The 12,634-nt window shown below is 37.4% G+C and overlaps 1 pseudogene; it reads right to left on the bottom strand.

The window, feature by feature from the left end:
- Positions 1 to 7,792: 7,792 nt before the first annotated feature.
- On the bottom strand, positions 7,793 to 9,523 carry LOC148583409 (uncharacterized; annotated as a pseudogene).
- Positions 9,524 to 12,634: the final 3,111 nt, after the last annotated feature.

Genomic DNA, 12,634 nt, shown 5'->3' with positions numbered 1-12,634 from the left:
AGGTTTAGGTTTCCTTCAACAAATCTAAAGAATTTAGATTCCTTAAAAAACTAACAATCTATCTTGTCTTGTGTTTGCGAAATCATTCACATAACACTATACCGAGTAACCTCTAGCTGCGATGCATGTCGAATTTGGCTTAGGTGAGATTTTTCATGGGCTTAGATTTAATTTTAAGTTTTTTTTATGAGAAAGAGAAAGTAGAAAAATAAATAAATAAATTTAGACGTTTAAAAAATTACAATAGATGTATTAAAAAAATTTTATAGCACTTAAGCCAAATCCATGCACGTCAATCTTCTCCAACAAAGCTCTCTTCTCCACAAAGCTCTCCACAATAAAATGATTGATCTGTGGGAAGGGATAAACATCAAATGCATTAGGACAAAAATACAAGATAATGAAATGGGTAAAGTGTAAAAGCCTACCTAAATATCTTTTTTCTTTTTTCTTTTTTCTTTTTTCTTTTTGTGTTTTTTGTGTTTTTGTAGGTCATGGAAGAAAATGATGCATCTCCAGAAAGTTTGAGCATAAAAGGGCAATTTGGGAAAAGCTGAAGCGTGCGTTCGAGCGCAGAAGACCTAGGCTCGAGCGCATTAGTGCTCGAGCGCCCAACACAGAAGATCGATCGCACAACTACGATCGACCGCATTAACGTTGCGATCAAGCGCACTCGGGGTGCCCAGATGTGGCCTGACTCCTTTTTCACCCCAAATTAGGTTTTCCTAATCCTGTTTGGACTAGGAAAAGTTAGACCTCCGATTTTAATAGGTTTACTAGGGTTTCTAGGTCTTTCCTAAGCCTATAAATAGACCTCTAAGCCTCATAGAAAGATATACAATTCCAGAGACAAGTCTTTGGAGAGAGGAATTTGAGGCTACTTTTCTAGGAATCGTTTTTGGTTCTTTCTTTTCCCTTTATTTTAATTATGTATAACTAACTCTTTAGTTATGGGCTAGATTAAAGCTCTAATCATGTATTTTTAGGATTTCAATATTGGCACCCATGCCCTAGGTTTCATATGAATGTGCCTCATCAACATATGCACGTGGTATGGATTTGTTATTTAAGTTAATTTGAATGACCGAGTCCTAGGCTTAATAGAGTGACAAGGAATCTCGTCATTGGGGTACTTGGATTAATCAACATGGAAAACCGGGAGTAGACACCCATGCCCTAGGTTTTATGTGTTTGTCGATTTCCATAGATTTATACTTTCTTAAAGAACAACTTAGTAGGCACCCATGCTAAATCTTTTGAGAAATAAAAGAATTAAAGTAGACACCCATGCCTAATTCGTTGTTTAGGGAGATCAATAGCTTAAGTAGTATATACCCATGCCCTTAGGTTGGCAAACATTAAATATACTGGTATGATTGACGCATTGGCATATTGTTATCTTAATGAGTCTGATTAGTAGTGAATGTCGAACCTCTAACACTTTCATTTATCTTTATCTCTTTCAGTATATCAATTTTGTGACAATCTTGATATTTAAGTTAGAAAATCAATTCTAAATAAAATCAACAATCCTCGAGGGAATGATCTCATATTTGCTGCACTATACTATCGTTTGATCTTGTGCACTTGCGAGTTAAAACGTACTGAATATTGTCAATTAATTTAGGTGATATTCGGCACAACAATAATTCACCTTGTCGATCTAGTCATTTGTTAAAGACAAGATAGGCTGGCCTTGGTTAAGGCTTGAAGGGGGGGACAAGTGCTTTATGAGAGCTTGGTACCTTTATATGTTGGATCGGACTTTCTCAATGAGTACTCTTCGCAAAATCTTTCCTGAAGATGACTTTGGAACACTCTTCACAAAACTTACCGCCCTTAATCTTTTGTATGGCCCAACCTGTAAAGGGAAAAGAAACTGATCAAATACTTTTAAACTTCGAAATTATAATTTAAAAATTTTTTTAAAAAAAAGTCACAAAATGATACTACAAAAAATTGTATATCTTGTAACGGTAGTTTAGTAACGTGTCAATAGGGTTGACACGTTACTATATTTTAGTAACGTGTGTAGTAACGTGTCTGATGTGTTAATAATTTGGGTGTTGCTAAATCCATTTTAGAAACGTGTCAATTTTAACACGTTACTAGTTAGAAACGTGCCAACCCTATTGACAAGTTACTAAGCTTTTCGTAACGTGTCAAAATTGACACGTTACTAAAGTTTAACGTGTCTTTAGTAACGTGTCAATTTGGGCACATTACTAAATATTAGTAACGTGTCAATATTGGCACGTTACTAAATAGTAACATGCCAATTTTGGCACGTTGCTAAACTGTAGTAACGTGTCAAAATTGACACCTTACTAAACGTTAGTAACGTGTCAAAATTGACACGTTACAAAACCATGCAAAATAAATAAATTTGTCTTTAATAAATTTCTTCGAAATTTATTTATTTGTACACCTGATAACAATAGCTATCAATTGTTATTGTTACCAACATCAACATACATCCATATCTATTACATCCATTTGGATGTATTTCTCAACATACATCCATTTTTCAACATCAATTGCTATCAACATACATCCATTTCCCGACATCAATTGCTTTCAACATGCATCATTTCTCAAGTCGTATCCGAACTATCAATCGAGATGATGTCGACAAAACATACATATATACATCATTGTCTATATACATCAACATTGTTAATAAATAAATAATTCCAACTATATATATATACATCAACAAAACATAAGAAATACAACTTAAGTGATTCACGAATACATTACGTACAAACACCTCAACAAAAAACCGACTGAACACCATCATGATGGGTCGAATTCTCCGCACTCACTGCAAATGATTAAACAACAATCAATCAGCAAACAAACACTTGAATAATCAATCAGGAATCATCAAGTTCTAAGCGATTAGCAATGTCAAAGTATACGAAGGTCATACTCAATAATATTCAGGTTTAGTGACGTGTATAAATGTCAGACAAACAACTTCAACGTTATATCTACACTGCCAACACACACCTTAGGGTATATACATAGTTTCAATGATAATCCATTCAAAATGTGAAAATGATCTGAAATTATGAAACATATATATGATCTACGCGTATCCAGCATTTCCATAACCACAACACATATTAATTTGTATTCCTAATTTTCAAGTATTTTGAGTTAAGTATATACGCTATTTATAAATATTCGATAATAACTTCTTATTAAGTCATATGTATACGTACAGGCTTGCTGAACCAGTGGTACATTGTCTTGATAAGCGAGACTTTTGTCCACTCGGGGTCCGTTGTGGGTTTTCTTTTTGATCGCTGTCGTCAGTTTCTAGCCTTACGTCATCCACACATATTATGGTGTAAATGTGTTATACACATGCATGTGTTCCAAAAACATACGAACAAAGTGTGATTACCAAACAAAATTACTAACTGTTAAACTGATAGTCATTTCAGAAGTTGATAGTATTACTTAAAGAAAAACAAAAACTAATATAGTTTTACCTAATCGGCTAGCTACTGATGTAGTGTCCCAGAATTTTCAAAGCTATTTAAATAGATTATTTTGATAATGATGTTATTTTAATATCCATTGTAGCTAAGGATTTTTAATTCTTGGAAAATTTATGAGAGTGGTAATTAGAGAATGGTAATTGGTGAAATAGTAAAATGAGGGTATAATTGTAAATTGAAGATAGAATGAGGGTATAATTGTAAATTGAAGGTAGAATAGTATAGGGTTGGTGAAATAGTATAGGGTTGGTGAAATAGTAAAATGAGGGTATAATTGTAAATTGAAGATAGAATGAGGGTATAATTGTAAATTGAAGGTAGAATAGTATAGGGTTGGTGAAATAGTATAGGGTTGGTGAAATAGTAAAATGAGGGTATAATTGTAAATTGACGGTAGAATAGTGTTTGATTTTCTCCTATAAATAGAGCTCTTCTCCTTCAGAATTTTCACCACTCATCTCCTCTCCCATCTCTTGCATATATTCTTCCTTCTTCCGCTTTTTACTCGGTCTTTCTTCTTTCTAAGAGTGTTTACTCAGAACAGAGAGAGAAAGGGCGAGACCAAGCGCTACAAGAAAGAAAGAACACAAGAGATAGCGGACTTTAGAAATTAGTTTCAAAAGATATACTAGTGGTGTTAGTCATATTGGAGCAACTAGATTCCTTCATACCACTTTTAGCTTCAGTCTCGAGGTAAGTAAATTCACTACCCCTTCTAAAATTACTTCATGTCATGCTATTTATTCATTCTTTAGTAAATTGTAAATGATTATTTTATTTATGTATTATGAAGTTATGTTGCATGCATGAAGGATTTCTAAAAGAATTATCTAAAAAGTTTCTATTTATTTAAACGCTTTCTAAGTACAACAAGTTTATATTTGAAAAGGTTTCCATTTTGAGAAAAGAAAGTTGAAAAATGATGATGATTATAAGAAAGAAAAAAGATGATAAACCCTCCTACATGTTGCCCTAAGATGCATCAAAAGAAGTACAAAGAAAAGTACAAGAGATGAGATAAATGTTTATGAAATAAGGGCACATGTATGGAGGAGAGTATTTTTGGCCCCAAGATAAGTAAAGATGAGAGTTCGGTACCGATACTCGGATGGAGGCGAAACCACTGAAGGAGGCTATGCCAGAAGGTGGTATTCCATCAACTAGACCGTTGAGTGCACCAAGAAAGAGTTAATTGACGGTCGGGCATGGCTGTGGCCACAGTTCAGTGCCATGGTCACAAGGACCCGCAACCCTCGTGCACAGGGGTAATAGTGTACATGGGCCCTATTATGAGAAAATGATACTATATTTTCAACGATGATATGCTATGATGATTTACAAAGATTATTTATAATGATGCATTATGATGATGATTTATAAAGATGATTTACAACGATGATCTATTACTAGATGTAATAGTATGTATATGTTACGGGAGATGCAACCGTACATACAGATATTATTATGGCTAGAATTATATTTATTTGCGAAAACGATTTTCAAAACTGAGATAAAGGAGTAAAACTATTTATGGTTGTGGATTTTACTTGCTGGGCCCCCTTTGGGCTCATTCAGTTTTATTTCTTGTTTTCAGGTAGAAAGGATGCTGGAATAGAAGGCCGGAATGGGGTGGGAATAATTATTAATTTTCAAAGTCTTTTCATATAAGTTATTGTAATGATATGATATTCCGCAACTAAAGTTTAATGTTTTCTAATTTCGCTTGTAATAAAATCTCTTGAAAAATGTTTTATGCATTTTTCGTATCTTTCAAAATCAAGTACTCTGATAGACCTTATAGATCTTTGCAAGAACTTTTGTTGTGAAAGAAGAAAAGTAGCAAACTCGGCCTTAACAAGCTGGGGATGTTACAACTGAGGACCTCACAATCACATGGACTGGGGACTTTATGTCGTGCGGAGCTCTAACATTGGTCACCTCCGGCTCGGAGACATGTCTCGAGCCCTCAAGCACACGAAATCGGGTCTCATATACCGCCATCTGCTCCACAATCTGTGCAGCCATCTGTGCGATAACCTGCGGGGTCACCTCCGCAGTAATCTTAATCCTCTACTGGGCCAACTGTGCAGCCATATGTATCCTGTGCTGCTCTCTTTCAGCTTCGAGTGTTCTTTCAATCATTTGCGAGACATTCGAGCTTCTAAGGTTCTGTGAGCGTGACTGCGATGGTGTATAATAAGAGTGGATGTAGCCGTGTGCAGGGAGAATATTCTTACTAACCCCCCGAACATGACCCGCATATTCAGGCTTAGAGCCGTACGCCTGGGCGTATGCGTCGTTCGGTACCCACCGAATAGTCCCATGAGGAGCGTCTACCAATTCCGCAGGATCGTTTTCCAATAGCTCCTCCATCCTCACATGTATGTTACATTACATCCAATCATTGTTCTTTATGTGTTAATCATAAATAAGTTTTATATACACAAATACAAATGAGAGATAAAGGATGTAAACAACATACAACTCTCTCTTCAACCTCCTGATTTGGGTAGCTACCGTCTTTCTTTCGATAGGACTTGATGTAAGCCTTCGCTCAAGTAGGGGCCCTGCCTGTAGTAATTAGCTGTAATTAAAAACCCAAAAAACAAACATATGTTAGTATGTATATTAAATTAATGATGACATATATATTTATATAAATGGTAAATGGCAAACATACCTCCTCATTTGATAACCTTGCCAAGCTCTTCGAGCCGGTGCAGTGTGGTGTCTTATTCAATGCTTATATCTCTCTCATATGCTGAGCATAGTCTTATGCGTACACAACATATATACGTTATTAATATGTGAGTCATCTTTATAATATTTACAATTACTAAAACTACACAATTGAAATTAACTTAATGACCTACTTGATAGGATAAATTGCATCATTTCTCCAACAATGTATCCACGTCTGCTCTGTTGTACCCTCCAAGGAGCTTGCACATCCTCCGCTTCACTGTCACAGGTGTCTCATCGTGCTGAATACTGAGTTTCTTTCTCAAGTCATGTCTCCAATGCCTCAACTTCTCGCCCATGTCACGGAATGCGTCCTTCTTGATTGCCTAAATGTCCAAGCCAAGCGGGGTATAGAACTGCATCTGCATAAGTTTGAAATTGGGAAATTATGAACCCTACATTGTACTTTCACCATCAACTATTTGTTTCACAAAATAAGTAAAATAGCTGCTATGTACATATGATTGTAAATTAAGAATATCATAACGTTTCACATACCATCAATGAGCTCCATAAATCCTCCTCCGTGTTGTCGGGTACCTTCAACCAGTCGTCAAATATCCTGAGGAAAGCCCCGCTCCTGGCAGTCTTGCCCATCACCTGCCTAAATTTTGACCCGCTTTGTCCTATTGGCTGCCACAATCCATTATATTCCATCACAATCCTTTTCCCGAGGGGATGTCCCACACCTTGCGCGACTCATTTATATACAATACTTCAATTTTATCTTGTGAATCTGCATTGATGTTTAACACACACAAAAATAAGTACCGACATTAATTGGAAGTGAATGCTTATAACTACATATATAGAATAATATGCATAAACAAATACATATATATTTCAACCTTGACTAGCATACATATCTATCGTCCGAACCTCTCTGACTCCAAACACTTGCCCAGTAGGTCCAACGGGCTGGAGGTCCAATGGGTCGTTTGTCTCATCCTCCATATCGCCATCGGCCTGCATATCACTATCATCCATGTGTGCACTGCAGTGTGGCGGCCGATCAAAATAGCCGTGCGGCAACAAACCTCGCTGGGTCAATGTCAGCGGCAGGGATGGCAAACGCAGGGATTCGCCTGACTCGCAAGGAGGACTAGGCTCATATCGACATCCGAATTGGGTAAGACCTGTCGGACGGGATGGGTCAAGCCAAGTCGGGTCTATTTGACTCGAGGGGCCTGCAATATCTTCAATGTTGAAGACATAAATATGTGTCGCAGGGGGCTGCCCGTCCACATGCTCTGGAAGTATCGGTCGATACCTTGACTGCTACCTCAGGAGCATAGCAACGTCCTGCGCCTCACTATCATTAGGGTCGTACGGTCTCGACCCATGTCCACCTGTAGTCTGTGGCGTAGAAGACTGTGTCCTCTGTCATCTTGTCGTCCTCCCTCGAGTACTCATACTACCCTGCGAAATAAAGCATGTCACAGATTAGTTATGTGTACAATGTAGCAAATATGCAATCAATGTTTAAATATACGCCATCAAACCAATGAATGACAATCAATGTATAAATAGATAACAAAGCTTTACATGTACACAATATTCAAATATAATATGATCACATACGCTTCGATCGGTGGTAAATCTGGTCGAACGTATTCGACGTCATCATGCTAATCATCAAGATTTCTGTTTAATAGTAGTGGTTCACTCTCGTGGTAGTTGACATGATCATCATGAGGCCTTTGACCCTGACCAACGTTGTATACGTTTCTAGGTTTTGTCCTTATAGCGCAAGCCCAATCTGGGTTCCTTTCATCTTCGACGTAAAAAACTTGTTCCACTTGAGAAGTCAGCACATATAACTCATCAGTAATCAACTCTCCCCTATGGACAAGGTTTTTGAAGTTCACAAATGTTAAGCCATACTCGTCCACCTCGTATCCCCTGCCCAATGTGTTGTCCGCCCAATCACACTTTAACAGAACATACTTCGTCCTGTCATAATACTCCACCTCAAGTATTTGGGTTAGCTTCCCGAAGTATATTTGGCCGTCAACAGTCGGCACGCACACTCCACTATTTTGCGACCTCTTTCCCACATTATGTGCAAGAGTGCGAAACAACTTGTCGTTGACAACATATCTATTACATTGGACTGCTGAGATCATCAACCCTCTACAATGCATTACTAGTTTGTGACCCATTTCATTCTTGCGTCGATCGTCCAAACGATCGACCTGTGAGTATAATACAATGAAAGACACATAGTTAGTGTGGTGAGGGAATAGAAATAAGAAGCAAATACTATTAAGTTAGTACGTACACATGACATTAGTCTTACGTAGTCACGGTACCAATGGCAAAATTGCTCAACATGTTGGGTTTCCAACTGATCGTCCGTTAGTCGCCCCCTAGTTCTTGGTTCCCTAAGAATATCCATGTGCATCCTACAATTTCAAATTAAATCAATAAATTATAATCCACAACTAAGGGTGTAAGATAAATGAACATGTTATGCTATTAACCCGAATCACATCCGTAATTATAGAAACTCGTCCGAGTTAAACATAATATAACGGTGGATCTGAGTCAATGTGCATTTGTCGAGATCGACTCGTGTCCCCACCCCTTTAGACCCATCCAGGTTTCTTTGCGGCCTATTGTGAAATGTTGGTACGTTATCTAAATAATGAGAGCAAAACGTCACCAACTCAGTTGCATTGTAGCCCTCTGCAATGCAACCCTTAGGAGCCGCTTTATTGCGCACATTAGATTTGAAACCCCCAAGGCTCCTACATATAAAATCAGTCAATCATTGCATTTAGTCATTGTTTTTAAATAAATGAAGGGCAAAAAAATGTAACTCTTACGTCGAATTAACTTTACCTCTCTCCCGGATTCATCCACCTATACTGTACCGGTCTACCGAGGTGGCATTCACGGACAAGATGCATGACAAGATGAACCATGCTCGTGAAAAACCCGGGTGGGAATACCTGTTCCATCTTGCACAAAGTGATACAGACGTCACCCTTAATACGGTTCATATCCTCTGCACTCAATGCCGTCTAACAAATGCCTCTGAAGATTGCAGACATCTCAACAAGAGGTCTAACCACTTTATCTGGTAGTGACGTGGCATGCAATGCAATAGGGAGAAGCTGTTGCATCAGTATGTGACTGTCATGGCTCTTCATACCCGAAATCGACCGGTCTTTAAGTCGTACACACCTGGAAATGTTTGAGGCATATCCGTCGGGCACCCTTACATTTCAAAGAACTTTCAGTAAACTTGTTTTATCTTCATTGGACATCGTGTGGCAAGCTGGGGGCATATAGATTATCCCATCTTTCATGAACGGATGAAGTGTAAGTCTAAAACCCATTTCTTGCAAGTCTTCATGTGCTTCGAGGTTGTCCTTCGTTTTCCCTTTGATGCCCAACAGTGTGCCTATTATGTTGTCCATCATATTTTTCTCTATGTGCATAACATCAAGATTGTGCCGTAATAAATTATCTTTCCAGTACGGCAACCTAAAGAAAGTACTTTTCTTCTTCCACACTACATTATCATTATGAGTCCTCTTCCTCTTTGGATTTATCAGTAGGCTTTGACTTACCGGTACTCTCATCCCCAAATACCATCCCTTCTAACTGTTTTAGGATTTCATCTGCACCTGGCACATCAGGGGCACATTCTAGTTCTTTGTTACCATCAAATGTCCTTTTGTTCCGCCTCCACGGATGATCTATAGGCAAGTATCGCCTATGCCCCATAAAGCAAAATTTATTCCCGTGTTTTAACCGTCTAGACTTTGTTGCATGCATACAGCAAGGGCATGCCTTTCCACCCTAGCAGGCCACCCGGACAAGTCTCCGTATGCGGGGAAGTCATTAATTGTCCACATCAACTGTGCTCTGAGCATAAAATTCTTTTTCAGGGCGACATTGAATGTTTGTATCCCTACATTCCATAGTTCATGTAATTCATCAATTAAAGGTTGCAGGTAAACATCTATATCCATTTCAGGTGAACTTGGACCTGAAATAATCAAGGATAATATAAAAGAAGTTTGTTTCATGCACATCCAAGGAAGCAAGTTGTATGGTACTAGCATTACAGGCCAAGTACTGTGGGATGTGCTCTTGTTCCCAAAAGGATTAAACCCATCTGAGATGAGGCTAAGCCTTACCTTCCTACTGTCCGCTGAAAAATTCATATATAAATTATCAAATGACTTCCATACTTCACCGTCCGCCGGATGCCTCAATACACTATCTTTTGTGTAGCCGTCTGCATGTCATCTCATATGGAGTGTGGTATGCTGCGACATAAAAAGCCTTTGTAGCTGTGGTATGATTGGAAACCACCGCAACACCTTCACCGGATGTCGCTTAGTTGACGTTATGGGGTGGCCATCCTCGTCTAAATGGATTTCATCCTCCCATTTAGATTCTCCACATTTAAGACATAAATCTAACCCCTTATTGCTCTTCCAGAATAACATAGAGTTATTACGACAAGCCGATATCTTCTCATACCCGAGTCCCATGTCCCTTAGAAACCTTTTGGCCTCAAATGTATTAACTGGCAAAGCCCCATCATCTACATGCAGCAACTAATTGATGAACTCTAGGAAAGCTAAGAATATCTTATTTCTAACTCCACCTACACACTTAAAGGTATACAGATGTATAGTAGCACTCAGTTTGTTGTGTTTGGTTTTCTTATGAAGCGGCTTGTCTGCCTTTTTAAGTAAGTACTCGTACTTTCGTACGTCACATTCATCGGCTTCATCATGCACAATGTGTTCTTCCTCACCCTGCACCTCGACCTGACGCTCACAATTGTCTTCCCTAACTTCGTGCATGCCAAATAAATCACACAACAGGCTGTGCATATTTCCACCCTGTTATGCGTTTTCACCCACATCTGCGATAGAACGGTTTAAATGAGCGCCTTCAACTGGAGCTCGTACAGACCTCTCGCCGTGATAAATTCATTGTTGGTATTGTGTCCACATTCCTTTCCCCCCTATCAAATGCTCATATACCAACCCTAGCGGGTGTTTCCTGTTGTTTCGACACGTCTTACAGGGGCACACAATAAGTCCATCTGGAGTTCTACAATTCCTAATTGCGAAGTCTACAAATGATCTACACCCGTCTCTGTATTCCTTCGCACCCCTAAACTTCGTCATCTAACTCTTGTCCATAGCGTTACTACGTACATTAATTAAGTCGAGGTTAGTTTTGGAATAACCATTGCAAAATTATTGGCCACTAATTAATTTAACTACATTTGTTATGGGGACTCTAAACAAAAGTAATAAATTGAAAATAAAAAAATGAATAGATGTGGAAGGAAAATACACTAGCCTCAACCATTCAAGTAACTTTTATACCATTCAAGGAAAATACACTACTCTCTTCCACCATGGGTCGGTGGAAGAGAGTAAAAAAAATCAATGAATCACATGCATGTTATTAAAATTAGATTTGACTCATTATTCATTCTCTTAAATTAGACTTGACCCATAAGTGTGTTTTATTTTGTTTTTAATAAAAATTACACAAATTAATATAATGTTAATAGCCTAAGCAAAATTATTGGTAACCAATCAATTTAACTACATTTGTTATAGGGAACTTAAACAAAATTAATCTAGGCTAGTTTGTTTGTTTTTTTTTTATTATTAAAAATTACACAAATGAATATATTATTAATAAACCTAAGCAAAATTATTGGCCACTAATTAATTTACATACATTTGTTATGGGGACCCTAAACAAAATTAATCTAAGTAATTATTTCTTTTCTTTTTAACATTTACACAATATTAGACTTCTGGTTTGTCTTTTCTTTTTAAATTCAATATACCCTCTACAAAACTTACTTGAGCCAAATCTCTTTTAATCATTCACCATAAAATTTTTTCTCACAATTAATATAACAACACAACATATGACAATAAATTGTAAACATAATACACAATTTGCTTGTATTAACGTTTGATCTTAAGTAGTGAATTCATCTATTCACTATGGAGATGATTAAAAGATGGTTGACAATGAGAATGAATTCTATCATTTATCTTATAAAATGAGTCGAGTTATCATTGACTTATACAGTCTTATATTCATGTTTCAACACGAACCGAATTTGATATGCGACATAATGACAAACAATTGTTGACCTGTTTAATTAAATTGGTCGGGTTATGATTGACCTATGTATATATAATTTCCATCCCTATCCCTATCTTAAAGAAAATATATTTTGAAGATGTTAACAAATAAATTAACCATTATGTTTTTTTTTTTGGTTTACCATGAAAGGAAGTTAGATGTCCATTTCATACCGTGGAGATATTGAGATCGATATATAGTACGAATAGGGTCAAATAAACCAAGGTGAGGATTTA

This window comes from Corylus avellana, chromosome 10 (genome assembly GCF_965113065.1).
Source record: "Corylus avellana chromosome 10, dhCorAvel1.hap1.2, whole genome shotgun sequence".
Taxonomy (NCBI): Eukaryota; Viridiplantae; Streptophyta; class Magnoliopsida; order Fagales; family Betulaceae; genus Corylus; species Corylus avellana.
This window is presented reverse-complemented; position numbering and strand designations above follow the sequence as displayed.